At 42.9% G+C, this 25,481-nt stretch overlaps 1 protein-coding gene across 1 annotated transcript in view; it reads right to left on the reverse strand.

Moving 5' to 3' along the window:
* LOC139749898 (uncharacterized) overlaps positions 1-25,481 on the reverse strand; it is a 321,502-nt gene that overhangs the window by 81,003 nt on the left and 215,018 nt on the right. The gene's annotated exons all lie outside the window — the stretch shown is intronic.

Genomic DNA, 25,481 nt, shown 5'->3' on the forward strand with positions numbered 1-25,481 from the left:
TCAGCCCGTGCCTAAATATGCTGATTGATTTTACTATGGAAGTTAAGATATCTCATTGTTCCGACTTTCTCTGATATTTGATATAAATCACAACCGTAACGAGGCTTAATCAGGTAAAGGCCACAGGTCCTAACTAGTGCCCCATTTTGCACTTTCCAGATGCTGGGTCATCATTAACTCAAGTCTGTCGGACCCACTCTTGTGGTAGACGAGCCGATGGGTGAATCTACCATCGAAATATTATGCCAGAATCATGCTGAAAACCAACCAAATAAATTTTTTTCTTCGTGCTCTCTAGTCATATTACCTCTACATTATACATTTTTTTAATAATATTCTTTCTAAAGTTAACGCGAACGTGATCAATACTGATGCGAAATTGATCAATATTGATGCAAACGTGATCACTGCAACATCTAAGAATGTATTGATAAGGTTATTCCATGTAACTCTAATGCAATTAGCGCGACGCCACGGTACACAAACGCGTCTTAACTTCCTTGTGAGCTTGTGAGACGCGGGTTCCTTGTGTCACAACGTTGTGTACACACGTTTAACTAATGACAGACGTTGATATCCAAAGTGTCACTACTGCCGTAAACTTTATGACTTGATATGAGTCTTGTATGTGTCGTCAGCATAGACGGATGTGTTGTTACGCTCTCTATTTCAAGTCTGCCTCTTCTGATGTTGTAGTGTCTACTTGTCTTTCCGATGGCGTTACTGGAAGCATCTTTGTATTTGTTTTTCTTGAGCACGACCGTCAGCGTAGACGGATGTGTTGTTACGCTCTCTATTTTAAGTCTGCCTCTTCTGATGTTGTAGTGTCTACTTGTCTTTCCGCATGTCATGAGTGAACACACTTGAGGATGTCCGGCGACCTTGACGAGGAGGTGCGAGGATGTGATTACGAGGAGACGTCTGAAGACAAGACCGATTTCGACGATGAAGGCCTGCACTGTGGCTGAGAGATTGACTTGAGGAGGCAGAAGTGATATTGTGACAGTGATTGTGTCAGCGTCGCGTCGCCTCGCCGCAGTGTATCGAGACAGACTTCCCCAGAACTTTGAAAGGGGAAGTAAATGTTTATAGTTGTGTTACTGGAGTGATAGTTTTCATGCATGGTGTTTTTGACAAGAAAATAGTGAAGTTGGAGAAAAATGTAGCTTAGACATTGAAGCTTATTGATACAGTGGTGAAATTGATGAGAACTGCTATTGACGTTTGTGTGAATAAATTGTACATTTCCCTTTCCATAGCCAGAGGTTGAACCATTATGTGACATTCATTTTTTCATTCATTTCAAGCTAAAAGTTTGTTTTCTAAATTGTTTCTTACATTTTTCATATGTATATATATGTATGTGTGTGTGTGTGTGTGTATGTGCGTATGTGTGTGTATGTGTGTGTGTGTGTATATGTATATATATATGTATATTATCCCTGGGGATAGGGGTGAAAGAATACTTCCCACGTATTCCTCGCGTGTCGTAGAAAGCGACTAGAGGGGACGGGAGCGGGGGGCCGGAAATCCTCCCCTCCTTGTATTAACTTCCTAAAATGGGAAACAGAAGAAGGAGTCACGCGGGGAGTGATCATCCTCCTCGAAGGCTCAGAGTGGGGTGCCTAAATGTGTGTGGATGTAACCAAGATGTGAAAAAAGGAGAGATAGGTAGTATGTTTGAGGAAAGGAACCTGGATGTTTTGGCTCTGAGTGAAACGAAGCTCAAGGGTAAAGGGGAAGAGTGGTTTGGAAATGTCTGGGGAGTGAAGTCAGGGGTTAGTGAGAGGACAAGAGCAAGGGAAGGAGTAGCAATACTCCTGAAACAGGAGTTGTGGGAGTATGTGATAGAATGTAAGAAAGTAAATTCTCGATTAATATGGGTAAAATTGAAAGTTGATGGAGAGAGGTGGGTGATTATTGGTGCATATGCACCTGGGCATGAGAAGAAAGATCATGAGAGGCAAGTGTTTTGGGAGCAGCTGAATGAGTGTGTTAGCGGTTTTGATGCACGAGACCGGGTTATAGTGATGGGTGATTTGAATGCAAAGGTGAGTAATGTGGCAGTTGAGGGAATAATTGGTATGCATGGGGTGTTCAGTGTTGTAAATGGAAATGGTGAAGAGCTTGTAGATTTATGTGCTGAAAAAGGACTGATGATTGGGAATACCTGGTTTAAAAAGCGAGATATACATAAGTATACTTATGTAAGCAGGAGAGATGGCCAGAGAGCGTTATTGGATTACGTGTTAATTGACAGGCGTGCGAAAGAGAGACTTTTGGATGTTAATGTGCTGAGAGGTGCAACTGGAGGGATGTCTGATCATTATCTTGTGGAGGCTAAGGTGAAGATTAGTATGGGTTTTCAGAAAAGAGGAGTGAATGTTGGGGTGAAGAAGGTGGTGAGAGTAAGTGAGCTTGGGAAGGAGACCTGTGTGGGGAAGTACCAGGAGAGACTGTGTACAGAATGGAAAAAGGTGAGAACAATGGAAGTAAGGGGAGTGGGGGAGGAATGGGATGTATTTAGGGAATCAGTGATGGATTGCGCAAAAGATGCTTGTGGCATGAGAAGAGTGGGAGGTGGGCTGTTTAGAAAGGGTAGTGAGTGGTGGGATGAAGAAATAAGAGTATTAGTGAAAGAGAAGAGAGAGGCATTTGACGATTTTTGCAGGGAAAAAATGCAATTGAGTGGGAGAAGTATAAAAGAAAGAGACAGGAGGTCAAGAGAAAGGTGCAAGAGGTGAAAAAAAGGGCAAATGAGAGTTGGGGTGAGAGACTATCAGTAAATTTTAGGGAGAATAAAAAGATGTTCTGGAAGGAGGTAAATAGGGTGCGTAAGACAAGGGAGCAAATGGGAACTTCAGTGAAGGGCGTAAATGGGGAGGTGATAACAAGTAGTGGTGATGTGAGAAGGAGATGGAATGAGTATTTTGAAGGTTTGTTGAATGTGTCTGATGACAGAGTGGCAGATATAGGGTGTTTGGGTCGAGGTGGTGTGCAAAGTGAGAGGGTTAGGGAAAATGATTTGGTAAACAGAGAAGAGGTAGTAGGAGCTTTGCGGAAGATGAAAGCCGGCAAGGCAGCAGGTTTGGATGGTATTGCAGTGGAATTTATTAAAAAAGGGGGTGACTGTATTGTTGACTGGTTGGTAAGGCTATTTAATGTATGTATGACTCATGGTGAGGTGCCTGAGGATTGGCGGAATGCGTGCATAGTGCCATTGTACAAAGGCAAAGGGGATAAGAGTGAGTGCTCAAATTACAGAGGTATAAGTTTGTTGAGTATTCCTGGTAAACTATATGGGAGGGTATTGATTGAGAGGGTGAAGGCATGTACAGAGCATCAGATTGGGGAAGAGCAGTGCGGTTTCAGAAGTGGTAGAGGATGTGTGGATCAGGTGTTTGCTTTGAAGAATGTATGTGAGAAATACTTAGAAAAGCAAATGGATTTGTATGTAGCATTTATGGATCTGGAGAAGGCATATGATAGAGTTGATAGAGATGCTCTGTGGAAGGTATTAAGAATATATGGTGTGGGAGGCAAGTTGTTAGAAGCAGTGAAAAGTTTTTATCGAGGATGTAAGGCATGTGTACGTGTAGGAAGAGAGGAAAGTGATTGGTTCTCAGTGAATGTAGGTTTGCGGCAGGGGTGTGTGATGTCTCCATGGTTGTTTAATTTGTTTATGGATGGGGTTGTTAGGGAGGTAAATGCAAGAGTCCTGGAAAGAGGGGCAAGTATGAAGTCTGTTGGGGATGAGAGAGCTTGGGAAGTGAGTCAGTTGTTGTTCGCTGATGATACAGCGCTGGTGGCTGATTCATGTGAGAAACTGCAGAAGCTGGTGACTGAGTTTGGTAAAGTGTGTGGAAGAAGAAAGTTAAGAGTAAATGTGAATAAGAGCAAGGTTATTAGGTACAGTAGGGTTGAGGGTCAAGTCAATTGGGAGGTGAGTTTGAATGGAGAAAAACTGGAGGAAGTGAAGTGTTTTAGATATCTGGGAGTGGATCTGTCAGCGGATGGAACCATGGAAGCGGAAGTGGATCATAGGGTGGGGGAGGGGGCGAAAATTTTGGGAGCCTTGAAAAATGTGTGGAAGTCGAGAACATTATCTCGGAAAGCAAAAATGGGTATGTTTGAAGGAATAGTGGTTCCAACAATGTTGTATGGTTGCGAGGCGTGGGCTATGGATAGAGTTGTGCGCAGGAGGATGGATGTGCTGGAAATGAGATGTTTGAGGACAATGTGTGGTGTGAGGTGGTTTGATCGAGTAAGTAACGTAAGGGTAAGAGAGATGTGTGGAAATAAAAAGAGCGTGGTTGAGAGAGCAGAAGAGGGTGTTTTGAAATGGTTTGGGCACATGGAGAGAATGAGTGAGGAAAGATTGACCAAGAGGATATATGTGTCGGAGGTGGAGGGAACGAGGAGAAGAGGGAGACCAAATTGGAGGTGGAAAGATGGAGTGAAAAAGATTTTGTGTGATCGGGGCCTGAACATGCAGGAGGGTGAAAGGAGGGCAAGGAATAGAGTGAATTGGAGCGATGTGGTATACAGGGGTTGACGTGCTGTCAGTGGATTGAATCAAGGCATGTGAAGCGTCTGGGGTAAACCATGGAAAGCTGTGTAGGTATGTATATTTGCGTGTGTGGACGTGTGTATGTACGTGTGTATGGGGGTTGGGCCATTTCTTTCGTCTGTTTCCTCGCGCTACCTCGCAAACGCGGGAGACAGCGACAAAGTATAAAAAAAAAAAAAAAAAAAAAAAAAAAAAAAAAATGAATATCAACCAAAATATGGTTAGCGGCTTTATCGTCATGGTGGTTTGTTGTTTTGATGCCTGGGTCACTACGTAAGAGGAGTGTGGGGTATGGATACACCACTGTAGACAACACTGGAGACTACCGGAGTTGTACTATACAGCTGACATTGTGTCAGCTGAGTCACAAGAGGTATGAACGGTGTTGGTAGCTCACTCTGGCGACAGACTCGGATGGAGGGGGCTCAGAGCAGATGCATATATCATGTTCGAAATAAAAAGGGGTCTTGTAGGGATGTGACTTAGGAGTATCAAGATCAGTTTAAAGCTATGTGGAATTGCGATGTTTCTTAAGGTACGTGAGTGCAATGATCATGAGGATGTCCTTGGCACAGGAGGATGTGAGGACAGCCCGATACAGAGAGGTGCTGGAGGTGTACTTGGGAGCGAGGAGGAACTGGAAGAGATGGAGTGTAGTGTGTGGCGCAAAGCACACACAAGGAGGGGCACTTGTTCCTTCTGTACTGATGGAAATGGGAACCTTTCGTCATCATGAGAGAGAGAGAGAGAGAGAGAGAGAGAGAGAGAGAGAGAGAGAGAGAGAGAGAGAGAGAGAGAGAGAGAGAGAGAGAGAGAGAGAGAGAGAGAGAGAGAGAGAGAGAGATGGACTGTAAGATGTTGATAAGGCTTATCAGTGAATACTAGCCAGATGGTCCGTACGGTCATGTGGAGCATGAGGTCAGAGGAAAAAGGTCTCTGACGGTCAGGTGGAAGGCTTACGAGGAACTGGTCAGACGAGGTAAAGATAGACACTACAGACGAGTGAGGTGTTCAGGGCTCGGGGTATTACCACTGGTGAGGCCAAGGACGGGGCTGCTCTTGGTTATGTACAGTGGGAGAACTGTTGTTAGGAGAGTCAGTGTAGACGTATTTTACAGATGTCAGATTCACAAAATGTTGTGGTAAAAGGATTTGATGTGAAGATGAAGATAATGGATCAAAAAGGCTGTGAGCACTTGTACCATCCCATGGTGATGAGGAGCGAAGCCTGAAGACAGCCAATGGACTGGTGGGTTCAGGTTTTGCTACTCAGACATTTGATTTACATTTCCCACACTTCGTAATTCTCAGTCAAGTCCGGAAAACATCTACACACGTCAACCAAAATCGTCCTACGAGATGATGAGAGAAAGTCTATCCTGAAGTGTGGATGTCATAAATATGGCAGCCTGGGTGTGTGTGTGTGTGTGTGTGTGTGTGTGTGTGTGTGTGTGTGTCTGTGTCTGTCTCTATGTGTGTGTGTGTGTGTGTGTGTGTGTGTCTATGTGTGTGTGTGTGTGTGTGTGTGTGTGTGTGTGTGTGTGTGTGTGTGTGTGTGTGTGTGTTGTGTGTGTGTGTGTGTGTGTGTATGTATGTGTGTGTGTGTGTGTGTGTGTGTGTGTGTGTGTGTGTGTGTGTGTGTGTGTGTGTGTGGTGCGTCAGACTAGCTTGTAATCGGATTAACCAGGATTGGATTAGTGAGGTCTGACTGTCGTTGTAATGACCCCTAAACAGAAGGAAGAGATGTGTGTGTGCGTGTGTGTGTGTGTGTGTGTGTGTGTGTGTGTGTGTGTGTGTGTATGTGTGTGTGTGTGTGTCTGTCTGTCTGTCTGTCTGTCTGTCTGTCTGTCTGTCTGTCTGTGTATTCAACATCCACCATGAAAGCCTGGTAAGCTAGCACCTCCACTTGTTACAAAAGTTGTCTTTATACAGTGTGCATAGCTCGCCTCCCTATGAGGGGATTAAGCCAATAATATGTCTACAGGAGACACTGATAACTTTGATTCCAACAGGGCAGCTTGTGTGGGACGAGCAGAATGTGTGAATATTAAGAACGTGCTTCTGGCGTTACTGACCCAGCGCTGTTGTAGGAAACGCGAGCACGGACCGACCTGACGTGGAGGACTTGGGGCCATTGCTTGGTCACAGACACACTCATGCCCTGAGACCTGGCTGCCTTCCAGCTACTAAAAATCCAGCTAAGACCATGTGTTACACACTCAGGTGAACTGTCAGCACCAGACAACAAGATGTCTCTTGCAATTTAGAATTAGGATGTTTAGTTACTATCAGCAATAGTATTACGAGGCATGCCATCCTATTTCTGCCACTTAGAGTACCCTTAGATATAAAAGCAATTGTTTTAGGATGCATGCCACATGATACTGTAAGTAGCTTCAGATATTTAGTATTAAGTAAACGTCCGCGGACCCATATATAATGACTGATTATTTTAGGAGTATAACAACCAGTTAGATAATAAGATTCCACTCTGCAAAGGGGATAAAAATGAATGTTCAAACTACAGAGGCATAAGTTTGTTGAGTGTTCCTGGGAATTGTATGTGAGGGTATTGATTGAGATGGTAAAAACATATACGGAGCATCAGATTGGAGAGGAGTAGTGTGGTTCCAGAAGTGGTAGAGGATGTGCGGATCAGGGGGTTCTTTTGAAGATTGTGTGAGAAATAATTTGAAAAACAGCTGGATCTGTACAATGCTTGATCATGTTAGCAGTATAACAACCAGTAATGGATTTGGAGAAGGCATATGATAGGGTTAATAGAGATTCTTTGCGGAATGTCTTAAGAGTATCTGGTGTGGGAGGTAGGCTGTTGTAAGCTATTAAAAGTTTTGATCAAGGATGTAAGGCCTATGTACGAGCAGGAAGAGAGGAGAGTCCTTGGTGCCCAAAGTCGGTGTGCGGCAGTGGTGTGATTTCTCCTAGGTAAATGCAAGAGTTTTGGACAGAGTGGAGAGTATGCAGTCTGTTGGGGATGAGAGGGCCTAGGAAGTGAGTCGGTTGTTGTTCGCCGATGGTACAGCATTGGCGGCTGATTCGAGTGAGAATTTGTAGAAGTTGGTGACTAAGTTTGGAAAAGTGTGTAAAAGAAGAAAGTTAAGGTTGAATATGAATAAGAGCATAGTTAGTTCAGCAGGGTTGAGGGACAAGTTAGTTGGGATGTAAGTTTGAATAGAGAAGAATTAGAGGAAATGAAGTGTTTTAGATATATGAAAATGGACTTAGCAGCGAATGCAACCATGGAATTGGAAATGAGTAACAGGGTGGGATTGGGTGTGAAGGTTTTGGGAGGGATGAAGAGTATGTAGAAAGAGAGAACGTTATCTCAGAGTGCAAAAATCGGTACGTATGAAAGAATAGTGGTTCCAGCAATATTTATGGTTGCGAGGCATGGCCTATAGAGAAGGTTCTACGGAGGAGGGTGATTGTGTTGCAAATGAAATGCATGAGGACAATATGTGGTGTGAGGTGGTTTGATCGAGTAAGCATTGAAAGGGTAAGAGAGCTGTGTGGTAATATAAAGAGAGAAGAAGAGGGTGTGTTGAAATGGTATAGACATATGGAGAGAATGACTGATGAAAGGTTGACAAAAAGGATATACGTGTCAGAGGTGGAGGGAGCAACAAGCGGGAGACCAAGATAGAGGTGGGAGGATAGAGTGAAAGAGATTTTGAGCGATCGGGGCCTGAACATGCAAGAGGGTGAGAGGTCTGCAAGGAAAAGAGGGCATTGGAACGATGTGGTATGCGGGGGTCGACGTGCTGTCAATGGACTGAACCAGGGCATGTGAAACGTCTGGGATAAACCATGGATAGGTCTGAAGGTTGTGGATAAGGAGTTGTGGTTTCGGTGCATTATACACACACACACACACACACACACACACACAAACACCCATATATATATATATATATATATATATATATATATATATATATATATATATATATATATATATATATATATATATATATATATATATATATATATATATATATATATATATATATATATATATATATATATATATATATATTATATATATATATATATATATATATATATATATATATATATATATATATATATATATATATATATATATATATTTTTTTTTTTTTTTTTTTTTTTTAATACTTTGTCGCTGTCTCCCGCGTTTGCGAGGTAGCGCAAGGAAACAGACGAAAGAAATGGCCCAACCCCCCCCCCCCCCCATAAACATGTACATACGTCCACACACGCAAATATACATACCTACACAGCTTTCCATGGTTTACCCCAGACGCTTCACATGCCTTGATTCAATCCACTGACAGCACGTCAACCCCTGTACACCACATCGCTCCAATTCACTCTATTCCTTGCCCTCCTTTCACCCTACTGCATGTTCAGGCCCCGATCACACAAAATCTTTTTCACTCCATCTTTCCACCTCCAATTTGGTCTCCCTCTTCTCCTCGTTCCCTCCACCTCCGACACATATATCCTCTTGGTCAATCTTTCCTCACTCATTCTCTCCATGTGCCCAAACCATTTCAAAACACCCTCTTCTGCTCTCTCAACCACGCTCTTTTTATTTCCACACATATCTCTTACCCTTACGTTACTTACTCGATCAAACCACCTCACACCACACATTGTCCTCAAACATCTCATGTCCAGCACATCCATCCTCCTGCGCACATCTCTATCCATAGCCCACGCCTCGCAACCATACAACATTGTTGGAACCACTATTCCTTCAAACATACCCATTTTTGCTTTCCGAGATAATGTTCTCGACTTCCACACATTTTTCAAGGCTCCCAAAATTTTCGCCCCCTCCCCCACCCTATGATCCACTTCCGCTTCCATGGTTCCATCCGCTGACAGATCCACTCCCAGATATCTAAAACACTTCACTTCCTCCAGTTTTTCTCCATTCAAACTCACCTCCCAATTGACTTGACCCTCACCCCTACTGTACCTAATAACCTTGCTCTTATTCACATTTACTCTTAACTTTCTTCTTCCACACACTTTACCAAACTCAGTCACCAGCTTCTGCAGTTTCTCACATGAATCAGCCACCAGCGCTGTATCATCAGCGAACAACAACTGACTCACTTCCCAAGCTCTCTCATCCCCAACAGACTTCATACTTGCCCCTCTTTCCAGGACTCTTGCATTTACCTCCCTAACAACCCCATCCATAAACAAATTAAACAACCATGGAGACATCACACACCCCTGCCGCAAACCTACATTCACTGAGAACCAATCACTTTCCTCTCTTCCTACACGTACACATGCCTTACATCCTCGATAAAAACTTTTCACTGCTTCTAACAACTTGCCTCCCACACCATATATTCTTAATACCTTCCACAGAGCATCTCTATCAACTCTATCATATGCCTTCTCCAGATCCATAAATGCTACATACAAATCCATTTGCTTTTCTAAGTATTTCTCACATACATTCTTCAAAGCAAACACCTGATCCACACATCCTCTACCACTTCTGAAACCGCACTGCTCTTCCCCAATCTGATGCTCTGTACATGCCTTCACCCTCTCAATCAATACCCTCCCATATAATTTACCAGGAATACTCAACAAACTTATACCTCTGTAATTTGAGCACTCACTCTTATCCCCTTTGCCTTTGTACAATGGCACTATGCACGCATTCCGCCAATCCTCAGGCACCTCACCATGAGTCATACATACATTAAATAACCTTACCAACCAGTCAACAATACAGTCACCCCCTTTCTTAATAAATTCCACTGCAATACCATCCAAACCTGCTGCCTTGCCGGCTTTCATCTTCCGCAAAGCTTTTACTACCTCTTCTCTGTTTACCAAATCATTTTCCCTAACCCTCTCACTTTGCACACCACCTCGACCAAAACACCCTATATGTGCCACTCTGTCATCAGACACATTCAACAAACCTTCAAAATACTCATTCCATCTCCTTCTCACATCACCGCTACTTGTTGTCACCTCCCCATTTACGCCCTTCACTGAAGTTCCCATTTGCTCCCTTGTCTTACGCACCCTATTTACCTCCTTCCAGAACATCTTTTTATTCTCCCTAAAATTTACTGATAGTCTCTCACCCCAACTCTCATTTGCCCTTTTTTTCACCTCTTGCACCTTTCTCTTGACCTCCTGTCTCTTTCTTTTATACTTCTCCCACTCAATTGCATTTTTTCCCTGCAAAAATCGTCCAAATGCCTCTCTCTTCTCTTTCACTAATACTCTTACTTCTTCATCCCACCACTCACTACCCTTTCTAAACAGCCCACCTCCCACTCTTCTCATGCCACAAGCATCTTTTGCGCAATCCATCACTGATTCCCTAAATACATCCCATTCCTCCCCCACTCCCCTTACTTCCATTGTTCTCACCTTTTTCCATTCTGTACACAGTCTCTCCTGGTACTTCCCCACACAGGTCTCCTTCTCAAGCTCACTTACTCTCACCACCCTCTTCACCCCAACATTCACTCCTCTTTTCTGAAAACCCATACTAATCTTCACCTTAGCCTCCACAAGATAATGATCAGACATCCCTCCAGTTGCACCTCTCAGCACATTAACATCCAAAAGTCTCTCTTTCGCACGCCTGTCAATTAACACGTAATCCAATAACGCTCTCTGGCCATCTCTCCTACTTACATAAGTATACTTATGTATATCTCGCTTTTTAAACCAGGTATTCCCAATCATCAGTCCTTTTTCAGCACATAAATCTACAAGCTCTTCACCATTTCCATTTACAACACTGAACACCCCATGCATACCAATTATTCCCTCAACTGCCACATTACTCACCTTTGCATTCAAATCACCCATCACTATAACCCGGTCTCGTGCATCAAAACCGCTAACACACTCATTCAGCTGCTCCCAAAACACTTGCCTCTCATGATCTTTCTTCTCATGCCCAGGTGCATATGCACCAATAATCACCCACCTCTCTCCATCAACTTTCAATTTTACCCATATTAATCGAGAATTTACTTTCTTACATTCTATCACATACTCCCACAACTCCTGTTTCAGGAGTATTGCTACTCCTTCCCTTGCTCTTGTCCTCTCACTAACCCCTGACTTCACTCCCCAGACATTTCCAAACCACTCTTCCCCTTTACCCTTGAGCTTCGTTTCACTCAGAGCCAAAACATCCAGGTTCCTTTCCTCAAACATACTACCTATCTCTCCTTTTTTCACATCTTGGTTACATCCACACACATTTAGGCACCCCACTCTGAGCCTTCGAGGAGGATGATCACTCCCCGCGTGACTCCTTCTTCTGTTTCCCATTTTAGAAAGTTAATACAAGGAGGGGAGGATTTCCGGCCCCCCGCTCCCGTCCCCTCTAGTCGCTTTCTACGACACGCGAGGAATACGTGGGAAGTATTCTTTCACCCCTATCCCCAGGGATAATATACATATATATAAACATATACACACACACACACATACACACACATACGCACATACACACACACACACACACATACATATATATACATATATATATATACATATATATATATACATATATATATATATACATATATGTATATACATATATATATATATATATATATATATATATATATATATATATATATATATATATATATATATATATATATATATATATATATATATATATATATATATATATATATATATATATATATATATTATCCCTGGGGATAGGGGAGAAAGAATACTTCCCATGTATTCCCTGCGTGTCGTAGAAGGCGACTAAAAGGGGAGGGAGCGGGGGGCTGGAAATCCTCCCCTCTCGTTTTTTTTTAATTTTCCAAAAGAAGGAACAGAGAATTGGGCCAGGTGAGGGTATTCCCTCAAAGGCCCAGTCCTCTGTTCTTAACGCTACCTCGCTAATGCGGGAAATGGCGAATAGTTTGAAAGAAAGAAAGATATATATATATATATATATATATATATATATGGTTTCAGAAGTGGTAGAGGATGTGTGGATCAGGTGTTTGCTTTGAAGAATGTATGTGAGAAATACTTAGAAAAGCAAATGGATTTGTATGTAGCATTTATGGATCTGGAGAAGGCATATGATAGAGTTGATAGAGATGCTCTGTGGAAAGTATTAAGAATATATGGTGTGGGAGGCAAGTTGTAAGAAGCAGTGAACAGTTTTTATCGAGGATGTAAGGCATGTGTACGTGTAGGAAGAGAGGAAAGTGATTGGTTCTCAGTGAATGTAGGTTTGCGGCAGGGGTGTGTGATGTCTCCATGGTTGTTTAATTTGTTTATGGATGGGGTTGTTGGGGAAGTGAATGCAAGAGTTTTGGAAAATGGGGCAAGTATGAAGTCTGTTGTGGATGAGAGAGCTTGAGAAGTGAGTCAGTTGTTGTTCGCTGATGATACAGCGCTGATGGCTGAATCATGTCAGAAACTGCAGAAACTGGTGACTGAGTTTGGTAAAGTCTGTGAAAGAAGAAAGTTAAGAGTAAATGTCAATAACAGCAAGGTTATTAGGTGCAGTAGGGCTGAGGGTCAAGTCAATTGGGAGGTAAGTTTGAATGGAAGAAAAACTGGAGGAAGTAAAGTGTTTTAGATATCTAGGAGTGGATCTGGCAGCGGATGGAAACATGGAAGCGGAGGTGAATCATAGGGTAGGGGAGGGGGCGAAAATCCTGGGAGCCTTGAAGAATGTGTGGAAGTCGAGAACATTATATCGGAAAGCAAAAATGGCTATGTTTGAAGGAATAGTGGTTCCAACAATGTTGTATGGTTGCGGGGCGTGGCCTATGGATAGAGTTGTGCGCAGGAGGGTGGATGTGCTGGAAATGAGATGTTTGAGGACAATGTGTGGTGTGAGTGGTTTGATCGAGTAAGTAATGTACGGGTAAGAGAGATGTGTGGAAATAAAAAGAGCGTGGTTGAGAGAGCAGAAGAGGGTGTTTTGAAATAGTTTGGATACATGGAGAAGAATGAGTGAGGAAAGATTGACCAAGAGGATATATGTGTCAGAGGTGGAGGCAACGAGGAGAAGTGGGAGACCAAATTGGATGTGGAAAGATGGAGTGAAGAAGACTTTGAGTGATCGGGGCCTGAACATGCAGGAGGGTGAAAGGTGGGCAAGGAATAGAGTGAATTGGATCGATGTGGTATACCGGGTTGACGTGCTGTCAGTGGATTGATTCAGGGCATGTGAAGCATCTGGGGTAAACCATGGAAAGTTGTGTGGAGCCTGGATGTGGAAAGGAGGCTGTGGTTTCGGGCATTATTGCATGACGGCTAGAGACTGAGTGTGAACGAATGGGGCCTTTGTTGTCTTTTCCTAGCGCTACCTCGCACACAAGAGGGGGGAGGGGGATGGTATTCCATGTGTGGCGAGGTGGCGATGGGAATGAATAAAGGCAGACAGTGTGAATTGTGTGCATGGGTATATATGTGTGTGTCTGTGTGTGTATATATATGTGTACATTGAGATGTATAGTTATGTATATTTGCGTGAGTGGACGTGTATGTATATACATGTGTATGGGGGTGGGTTGGGCCATTTCTTTCGTCTGTTTCCTTGCGCTACCTCGCAATCGCGGGAGACAGCGACAAAGCAAAATAATAATAGAAAAATATATATATATATATATATATATCTTTCATTCATACAATTCGCCATTTCCCGCGTTAGCCAGGTAGCGTTAAGAACAGAGGACTGGGCCTTTGAGGGAATATCCTCACCTGGCCCCCCTTCTCTGTTCCTTCTTTTGGAAAATTGAAAAAAAAAAAACGAGAGCGGAGGATATATATATATATATATATATATATATATATATATATATATATATATATATATATATATATATATATATATATATATATATATATATATATATATATATCTTTTCTTTCAAACTATTCGCCATTTCCCGCATTAGCGAGGTAGCGTTAAGAACAGAGGACTGAGCCTTTGAGGGACTACCCTCACCTGGCACAATTCTCTGTTCCTTCTTTTGGAAAAAAAAAAAAAAAAAAAAAAAAACAGAGGGGAGGATTTCCAGCCCCCCGCTCCCTTCCCTTTTAGTCGCCTTCTACGACACGCAGGGAATACGTGGGAAGTATTCTTGCTCCCCTATCCCCAGGGATATATATATATATATATATATATATATATATATATATATATATATATATTTATTTATTTATTATACTTTGTCGCTGTCTCCCGCGTTTGCGAGGTAGCGCAAGGAAACAGACGAAAGAAATGGCCCAACCCCCCCCCCCATACACATGTATATACATACGTCCACACACGCAAATATACATACCTACACAGCTTTCCATGGTTTACCCCAGACGCTTCACATGCCTTGCTTCAATCCACTGACAGCACGTCAACCCCGGTATACCACATCGCTCCAATTCACTCTATTCCTTGCCCTCCTTTCACCCTCCTGCATGTTCAGGCCCCGATCACACAAAATCTTTTTCACTCCATCTTTCCACCTCCAATTTGGTCTCCCTCTTCTCCTTGTTCCCTCCACCTCCGACACATATATCCTCTTGGTCAATCTTTCCTCACTCATCCTCTCCATGTGCCCAAACCACTTCAAAACACCCTCTTCTGCTCTCTCAACCACGCTCTTTTTATTTCCACACATCTCTCTTACCCTTACGTTACTCACTCGATCAAACCACCTCACACCACATATTGTCCTCAAACATCTCATTTCCAGCACATCCATCCTCCTGCGCACAACTCTATCCATAGCCCACGAATCGCAACCATACAACATTGTTGGAACCACTATTCCTTCAAACATACCCATTTTTGCTTTCCGAGATAATGTTCTCGACTTCCACGCATTCTTCAAGGCCCCCAGGATTTTCGCCCCCTCCCCCACCCTATGATCCACTTCCGCTTCCATGGTTCCATCCGCTGCCAGATCCACTCCCAGATATCTAAAACACTTCACTTCCTCCAGTTTTTCTCCATTCAAACTCACCTCCCAATTGACTTGACCCTCAACCCTACTGTACCTAATAACCTTGCTCTTATTCACATTTACTCTTAACTTTCTTCTTCCACACACTTTTCCAAACTTAGTCACCAGCTTCTGCAGTTTCTCACATGAAGCAGCCACCAGCGCTGTATCATCAGCGAAAAACAACTGACTCACTTCCCAAGCTCTCTCATCCCCAACAGACTTCATACTTGCCGCTCTTTCCAAAACTGTTGCATTTACCTCCCTAACAACCCCATCCATAAACAAATTAAACAACCATGGAGACATCACACACCCCTGCCGCAAACCTATATTCACTGAGAACCAATCACTTTCCTCTCTTCCTACACGTACACATGCCTTACATCCTCGATAAAAACTTTTCACTGCTTCTAACAACTTTCCTCCCACACCATATATTCTTAATACCTTCCACAGAGCATCTCCATCAACTCTATCATATGCCTTCTCCAGATCCATAAATGCTACATACAAATCCATATATATATATATATATATATATATATATATATATATATATATATATATATATATATATATATATATATATATCTTTTTTTTTTTTTTTGCTTTGTCGCTGTCTCCCGCGTTTGCGAGGTAGCGCAAGGAAACATATATATATATATATATATATATATATATGGTATTGAAGTGGAATCTATTAGAAAAGGGGGTGACTGTATTGTTGACTGGTTGGTAAGGTTATTTAATGTATGTATGACTCATGTGAGGTGCCTGAGGATTGGCGGAATGCTTGCACAGTGCCATTGTACAAAGGCAAAGGGGATAAGAGTGAGTGCTCAAATTACAGAGGTATAAATTTGTTGAGTATTCCTGGTAATTTTTATGGGAGGCTATTGATTGAGAGGGTGAAGGCATGTACAGAGCATAACTTTGGGGAAGAGTAGTGTGGTTTCAGAAGTGGTAGAGGATGTGTGGATCAGGTGTTTGCTTTGAAGAATGTACGTGAGAAATACTTAGAAAAGCAAATGGATTTGTATGTAGCATTTATGGATCTGGAGAAGGCATATGATAGAGTTGATAGAGATGCTCTGTGGAAGGTATTAAGACTATATGGTGTGGGAGGCAAGTTGTTAGAAGCAGTGAAAAGTTTATATCGAGGATGTAAGGCATGTGTACGTGTAGGAAGAGAGGAAAGTCATTGGTTCTCAGTAAATGTAGGTCTGCGGCAGGGGTGTGTGATGTCTCCATGGTTGTTTAATTTGTTTATGGATGGGGTTGTTAGGGAGGTGAATGGAAGAGTTTGGGAAAGAGGGGCAAGTATGAAGTCTGTTGTGGATGAGAGAGCTTGGGAAGTGAGTCAGTTGTTGTTCTCTGATGATACAGCGCTGGTGGCTGATTCATGTGAGAAACTGCAGAAGCTGGTGACTGAGTTTGGTAAAGTGTGTGAAAGAAGAAAGTTAAGAGTAAATGTGAATAAGAGTAAGGTTATTAGGTACAGTAGTGTTGAGGGTCAAGTCAATTGGGAGGTAAGTTTGAATGGAGAAAAACTGGAGGAAGTGAAGTGTTTTAGATATCTGGGAGTGGATCTGGCAGCGGATGGAACCATGGAAGCGGAAGTGAATCATAGGGTGGGGGAGGGGGCGAAAATCCTGGGAGCCTTGAAGAATGTGTGGAAGTCGAGAACATTATCTCGGAAAGCAAAAATGGGTATGTTTGAAGGAATAGTGGTTCCAACATTGTTGTATGGTTGCGAGGCGTGGGCTATGGAGAGTTGTGCGCAGGAGGATGGATGTGCTGGAAATGAGATGTTTGAGGACAATATGTGGTTTGAGGTGGTTTGATCGAGTAAGTAATGTAAGGGTAAGGGAGATGTGTGAAAATAAAAAGAGCGTGGTTGAGAGAGCAGAAGAGGGTGTTTTGAAATGGTTTGGGCACATGGAGAGAATGAGTGAGGAAAGATTGACCAAGAGGATATATGTGTCGGAGGTGGAGGGAACGAGGAGAAGTGGGAGACCAAATTGGAGGTGGAAAGATGAAGTGAAAAAGATTTTAGTGATCGGGGACTGAACATGCAGGAGGGTGAAAGGAGGGCAAGGAATAGAGTGAATTGGATCGATGTGGTATACCGGGGTTGACGTGCTGTCAGTGGCTTGAATCAGGGCATGTGAAGCGTCTGGGGGTAAACCATGGAAAGTTTTGTGGGGCCTGGATGTGGAAAGGGAGCTGTGGTTTCGGGCATTATTACGTGACAGCTGGAGACTAAGTGTGAACGAATGGGGCCTTTGTTGTCTTTTCCTAGTGCTACCTCGCACACATGAGGGGGGAGGGGGATGGTATTCCATGTGTGGCGAGGTGGCGATGGAAATGAATAGGGGCAGGCAGTGTGAATTGTGTGCTAGGGTATATATGTATGTGTTTGTGTGTGTATATATATGTGTACATTGAGATGTATAGGTATGTATATTTGCGTATGTGGGCGTGTGTATGTGTACATTGTGTATGGATGTGGGTTGTGCCATTTCTATCGTCTGTTTCCTTGCGCTACCTCGCAAACGCGGGAGACAGCGACAAAGCAAAAAAAGATATAAATATATATATATATATATATATATATATATATATATATATATATATATATATATATATATATTTTCTTTTTTTTCTTTTTTTTGCATTGTCGCTGTCTCCCGCGTTTGCGAGGTAGCGCAAGGAAACAGACGAAAGAAATGGCCCAACCCACCACCATACACATGTATATACCTACACGTCCACACACGCAAATATACATACCTACACAGCTTTCCATGGTTTACCACAGACGCTTCACATGCCCTGACTCAATCCACTGACAGCACGTCAACCCCGGTATACCACATCGATCCAATTCACTCTATTCCTTGCCCTCCTTTCACCCACCTGCATGTTCAGGCCCCGATCACAAAAAATCTTTTTCACTCCATCTTTCCACCTCCAATTTGGTCTCCCACTTTTCCTCGTTCCCTCCACCTCCGACACATATATCCTCTTGGTCAATCTTTCCTCACTCATTCTCTCCATGTGCCCAAACCATTTCAAAACACCCTATTCTGCTCTCTCAACCACGCTCTTTTTATTTCCACACATCTCTCTTACCCTTACGTTACTTACTCGATCAAACCACCTCACACCACACATTGTCCTTAAACATCTCATTTCCAACACATCCACCCTCCTGCGCACAGCTCCCAACCATACAACATTGTTGGAACCACTATTCCTTCAAACATCCCCATTTTTGCTTTCAGAGATAATGTTCTCGACTTGCACACATTCTTCAAGGCTCCCAATATTTTCGCCCCCTCCCCCACCCTATGATATACTTCCGCTTCTATTGTTCCATATGCTGCCAGATCCACTCCCAGATATCTAAAAGTATTTATTTCCTCCAGCTTTTCTCCATTTAAACTTACCTCCCAATTGACTTGACCCTCAACCCTACTGTATCTAATAACCTTGCTCTTATTCACATTTACTCTTAACTTTCTTCTTTCACACACTTTACCACTCAGTACCAGCTTCTGCAGTTTCTCATATGAATCAGCCACCAGCGCAGTATCATCAGCGAACAACAACTGACTCACTTTCCAAGTTCTCTCATCCCCAACAGACCGCATAGTTGCCCCTCTTTCCAAAACTCTTGCATTCACCTCCCTAACAACACCATCCATAAACAAATTAAACAACTATGGAGACATCACACACCCCTGCCGCAAACCTGCATTCACTGAGAACCAATCACTTTCCTCTCTTCCTACACGTACACATGCATTACACACTCGATAAAAACTTTTCATTGTTTCTAACAACTTTCCTCCCACACCATATATTCTTAGTACCTTCCACAGAGCATCTCTATCAACTCTCTCATATGCCTTTTCCAGATTCATAAATGCTACATACAAATCCATTTGCTTTTCTAAGTATTTCTCACATACATTCTTCAAAGCAAACACCTGATCCACACATCCTCTACCACTTCTGAAACCACACTGCTCATCCCCAATCTGATGCTCTGTACATGCCTTCACCCTCTCAATCAATACCTTCCCATATAATTTACCAGGAATACTCAACAAACTTATACCTCTGAAATTTGAGCACTCACTCTTATCCCCTTTGCCTTTGTACGAGGGCACTATGCAAGCATTCCGCCAATCCTCAGGCACGTCACCATGAACCATACATACATTAAATAACCTTACCAACCAGTCAACAATACAGTCACCCCCTTTTTTAATAAATTCCACTGCAATAGCATCAAAACCTGCTGCCTTGCCAGCTTTCATCTTCTTCAAAGCTTTTACTACCTCTTCTCTGTTTACCAAATCATTTTCCCTAACCCTCCCACTTTGCACACCACCTCGACCAAAACACCATATATCTGCCACTCTATCATCAAACACATTCAACAAGCCTTCAAAATACTCACTCCATCTCCTTCTCACATCACCAGTACTTGTTATCACCTCCCCATTTGCCCCCTTCATTTGCTCCCTCGTCTTACGCACTTTATCTACCTCCTTCCAGAACAACGTTTTATTCTCCCTAAAATTTAATGATACTCTCTCACCCCAACTCTCATTTGCTCTCTTTTTCACCTCTTGCACCTTTCTCTTGACCTCCTGTATCTTTCTTTTTATACATCTCCCACTCAATTGCATTTTTCCCCGGCAAAAATCGTCCAAATGCCTCTCTCGTCTCTTTCACTAATAATCTTATTTCTTCATCCCACCACTCACTACCCTTTCTAATCAATCCACCTCCCACGCTTCTCATGCTACAAGCATCTTCTGCGCAAGCCATCACTACTTCCCTAAATACATCCCATTCCTCCCCAACTCCCCTTACGTCCTCTGTTCTCACCTTTTTCCATTTTATACTCAGTCTCTCCTGGTACTTCCTCACACAAGTCTCCTTCCCAAGCTCACTTACTCTCACCACTCTCTTCACCCCAATATTCTCTTCTCTTTTCTGAAAACCCATACAAATCTGCACCTTCCCCTCCACAAGATAATGATCAGACATCCCTCCAGTTGCACCTCTCAGCACATTAACATCCAAAAGTCTCTCTTTCGCACGCCTGTCAATTAACACGTAATCTAATAACGGTCTCTGGCCATCTATCCTACTTACATACGCATACTTTTGTATTATATATTTTTATTTATTATACTTTGTCGCTGTCTCCCGCGTTTGCGAGGTAGCGCAAGGAAACAGACGAAAGAAATGGCCCAACCCCCCCCCCATACACATGTATATACATACGTCCACACACGCAAATATACATACCTACACATCTTTCCATGGTTTACCCCAGACGCTTCACATGCCTTGATTCAATCCACTGACAGCACGTCAACCCCGGTATACCACATCGCTCCAATTCACTCTATTCCTTGCCCTCCTTTCACCCTCCTGCATGTTCAGGCCCCGATCACACAAAATCTTTTTCACTCCATATTTCCATCTCCAATTTGGTCTCCCTCTTCTCCTCGTTCCCTCCACCTCCGACACATATATCCTCTTGGTCAATCTTTCCTCACTCATCCTCTCCATGTGCCCAAACCACTTCAAAACACCCTCTTCTGCTCTCTCAACCACGCTCTTTTTATTTCCACACATCTCTCTTACCCTTACGTTACTCACTCGATCAAACCACCTCACACCACACATTGTCCTCAAACATCTCATTTCCAGCACATCCATCCTCCTGCGCAAAACTCTATCCATAGCCCACGCCTCGCAACCATACAACATTGTTGGAACCACTATTCCTTCAAACATACCCATTTTTGCTTTCCGAGATAATGTTCTCGACTTCCACACATTCTTCAAAGCCCCCAGAATTTTCGCCCCCTCCCCCACCCTATGATCCACTTCCGCTTCCATGGTTCCATCCGCTGCCAGATATACTCCCAGATATCTAAAACACTTCACTTCCTCCAGTTTTTCTCCATTCAAACTCACCTCCCAATTGACTTGACCCTCAACCCTACTGTACCTAATAACCTTGCTCTTATTCACATTTACTCTAAACTTTCTTCTTCCACACACTTTACCAAACTCAGTCACCAGCTTCTGCAGTTTCTCACATGAATAAGCCAGCAGCGCTGTATCATCAGCGAACAACAACTGACTCACTTCCCAAGCTCTCTCATCCCCAACAGACTTCATACTTGCCCCTCTTTCCAAAACTCTTGCATTTACCTCCCTAACAACCCCATCCATAAAAAAATTAAACAACCATGGAGACATCACACACCCCTGCCGCGAACCTACAAAACCAGGTATTCCCAATCACCTGTCCTTTTTCAGCACATAAATCTACAAGCTCTTCACCATATCCATTTACAACACTGAACACCCCATATATACCAATTATTCCCTCAACTGCCACATTACTCACCTTTGCATTCAAATCACCCATCACTATAACCCGGTCTTGTGCATCAAAACCACTAACACACTCATTCAGTTGCTCCCAAAACACTTGCCTCTTATGATCTATTTTCTCCTGCCCAGGTGCATATTCACCAATAATCATCCATCTCTCTCCATCAACTTTCAGTTTTACCCATATCAATCTTGAATTTATTTTCTTACATTCTATCACACACTCCCAGAACTACTGTTTCAGGAGTAGTGCTACTCCTTCCCTTGTTCTTGTCCTCTCACCAACCCCTGACTTTACTCCCAAGACATTCCCAAACAACTCTTCCCCTTGACGACAATATGTGGTGTGAGGTGGTTTGATCGAGTAAGTAATATAAGGGTAAGAGAGATGTTTGGAAATAAAAAGAGCGTGGTTGAGAGAGCAGAAGAGGGTGTTTTGAAATGGTTTGGCCACATGGAAAGAATGAGTGAGGAAAGATTGACCAAGAGTATATATGTGTCGGAGGTGGAGGGAGGGAAGAGAAGTGGGAGACCAAATTGGAGGTGGAAAGATGGAGTGAAAAAGATTTTGAGTGATCGATGCCTGAACATGCAGGAGAGTGAAAGGCGTGCAAGGAATAGAGTGAATTGGATCGATGTGGTATACCGGGGTCGACGTGCTGTCAGTGGATTGAATCAGGGCATGTGAATCGTTTGGGGTAAACCATGGAAAGTTGTGTGGGGCTTGGATGTGGAAAGGGAGCTGTGGATTCGGGCATTATTGCATGACAGCTGGAGACTAAGTGTGAGCGAATGGGGCCTTTGTTGTTTCTTCCTGGCGCTGCCTCGCGCACTTGAGGGGGGGGTGGGATGTTATTCCGTGTGTGGCGGGGTGGCGATGGGGGGGAGTAGGGGCAGACAGTGTGAATTCTGTGCATGTGTGTATATGTGTGTGTCTGCGTGTGTATATATGTGTGTACGTTGGGATGTGTTGGTGTGTATGTTTGCGTGTATGGACGTGTGTGTGTGTGTGCATATGTGTGGGGGTGGGTTGGGCCATTTCTTTCTTCTGTTTCCTTGCGCTACCTCGCAGGCGCGGGAGACAGCGACAAAGCAATATATATATATATATATATATATTTATATATATATATATATATATATATATATATATATATATATATATATAGGGAAAATGATTTGGTAAACAGAGAAGAGGTAGTGAAAGCTTTGCGGAAGATGAAAGCCGTCAAGGCAGCAGGTTTGGATGGTATTGCAGTGGAATTTATTAAAAAAGGGGTGACTGTATTGTTGACTGGTTGGTAAGGTTATTTAATGTATGTATGACTCATGGTGAGGTGCCTGAGGATTGGCGGAATGCGTGCATAGTGCCATTGTACAAAGGCAAAGGGGATAAGAGTGAGTGCTCAAATTACAGAGGTATAAGTTTGTTGAGTATTCCTGGTAAATTATATGGGAGGGTATTGATTGAGAGGGTGAAGGCATGTACAGAGCATCAGATTGGGGAAGAGCAGTGTGGTTTCAGAAGTGGTAGAGGATGTGTGGATCAGGTGTTTGCTTTGAAGAATGTATGTGAGAAATACTTAGAAAAGCAAATGGATTTGTATGTAGCATTTATGGATCTGGAGAAGGCATATGATAGAGTTGATAGAGATGCTCTGTGGAAGGTATTAAGAATATATGGTGTGGGAGGCAAGTTGTTAGAAGCAGTGAAAAGTTTTTATCGAGGATGTAAGGCATGTGTACGTGTAGGAAGAGAGGAAAGTGATTGGTTCTCAGTGAATGTAGGTTTGCGGCAGGGGTGTGTGATGTCTCCATGGTTGTTTAATTTGTTTATGGATGCGGTTGTTAGGGAGGTAAATACAAGAGTTTTGGAAAGAGGGGCAAGTATGAAGTCTGTTGGGGATGAGAGAGCTTGGGAAGTGAGTCAGTTGTTGTTCGCTGATGATACAGCGCTGGTGGCTGATTCATGTGAGAAACTGCAGAAGCTGGTGACTGATTTTGGTAAAGTGTGTGGAAGAAGAAAGTTAAGAGTAAATGTGAATAAGAGCAAGGTTATTAGGTACAGTAGGGTTGAGGGTCAAGTCAATTGGGAGGTGAGTTTGAATGGAGAAAAACTGGAGGAAGTGAAGTGCTTTAGATATCTGGGAGTGGATCTGGCAGCGGATGGAACCATGGAAGCGGAAGTGGATCATAGGGTGGGGAGGGAGCGAAAATTCTGGGGGCCTTGAAGAATGTGTGGAAGTCGAGAACATTATCTCGGAAAGCAAAAATGGGTATGTTTGAAGGAATAGTGGTTCCAACAATGTTGTATGGTTGCGAGGCGTGGGCTATGGATAGAGTTGTGCGCAGGAGGATGGATGTGCTGGAAATGAGATGTTTGAGGACAATGTGTGGTGTGAGGTGGTTTGATAGAGTAAGTAACGTAAGGGTAAGAGAGATGTGTGGAAATAAAAAGAGCGTGGTTGAGAGAGCAGAAGAGGGTGTTTTGAAATGGTTTGGGCACATGGAGAGAATGAGTGAGGAAAGATTGACCAAGAGGATATATGTGTCGGAGGTGGAGGGAACGAGGAGAAGAGGGAGACCAAATTGGAGGTGGAAAGATGGAGTGAAAAAGATTTTGTGTGATCGGGGCCTGAACATGCAGGAGGGTGAAAGGAGGGCAAGGAATAGAGTGAATTGGAGCGATATGGTATACCGGGGTTGACGTGCTGTCAGTGGATTGAATCAAGGCATGTGAAGCGTCTAGGGTAAACCATGGAAAGCTGTGTAGGTATGTATATTTGCGTGTGTGGACGTATGTATATACATGTGTATGGGGGTGTTGGGCCATTTCTTTCGTCTGTTTCCTTGCGCTACCTCGCAAACGCGGGAGACAGCGACAAAGTATAATAAAAAAAAAAAAAATATATATATATATATATATATATATATATATATATATATATATATATATATATATATATATATATATATATATGTGTTTGATGATAGAGTGGCAGATATAGGGTGTTTTGGTCGAGGTGGTGTGCAAAGTGAGAGGGATAGGGAAAATGATTTGGTAAACAGAGAAGAGGCAGTAAAAGCTTTGCGGAAGATGAAAGCCGGCAAGGCAGCAGGTTTGGATGGTATTGCAGTGGAATTTATTAAAAAAGGGGGTGACTGTATTATTGACTGGTTGGTAAGGTTATTTAATGTATGCATGACTCATGGTGAGGTGCCTGAGGATTGGCGGAATGCGTTCATAGTGCCATTGTACAAAGGCAAAGGGGATAAGAGTGAGTGCTCAAATTACAGAGGTATAAGTTTTTTGAGTATTCCTGGTAAATCATATGGGAGGGTATTGATTGAGAGGGTGAATGCATGTACAGAGCATCAGATTGGGGAAGAGCAGTGTGGTTTCAGAAGTGGTAGAGGATGTGTGGATCAGGTGTTTGCTTTGAAGAATGTATGTGAGAAATACTTAGAAAAGCAAA

The sequence above is a fragment of the Panulirus ornatus genome, chromosome 8 (genome assembly GCF_036320965.1).
Source record: "Panulirus ornatus isolate Po-2019 chromosome 8, ASM3632096v1, whole genome shotgun sequence".
NCBI lineage: Eukaryota > Metazoa > Arthropoda > Malacostraca > Decapoda > Palinuridae > Panulirus > Panulirus ornatus.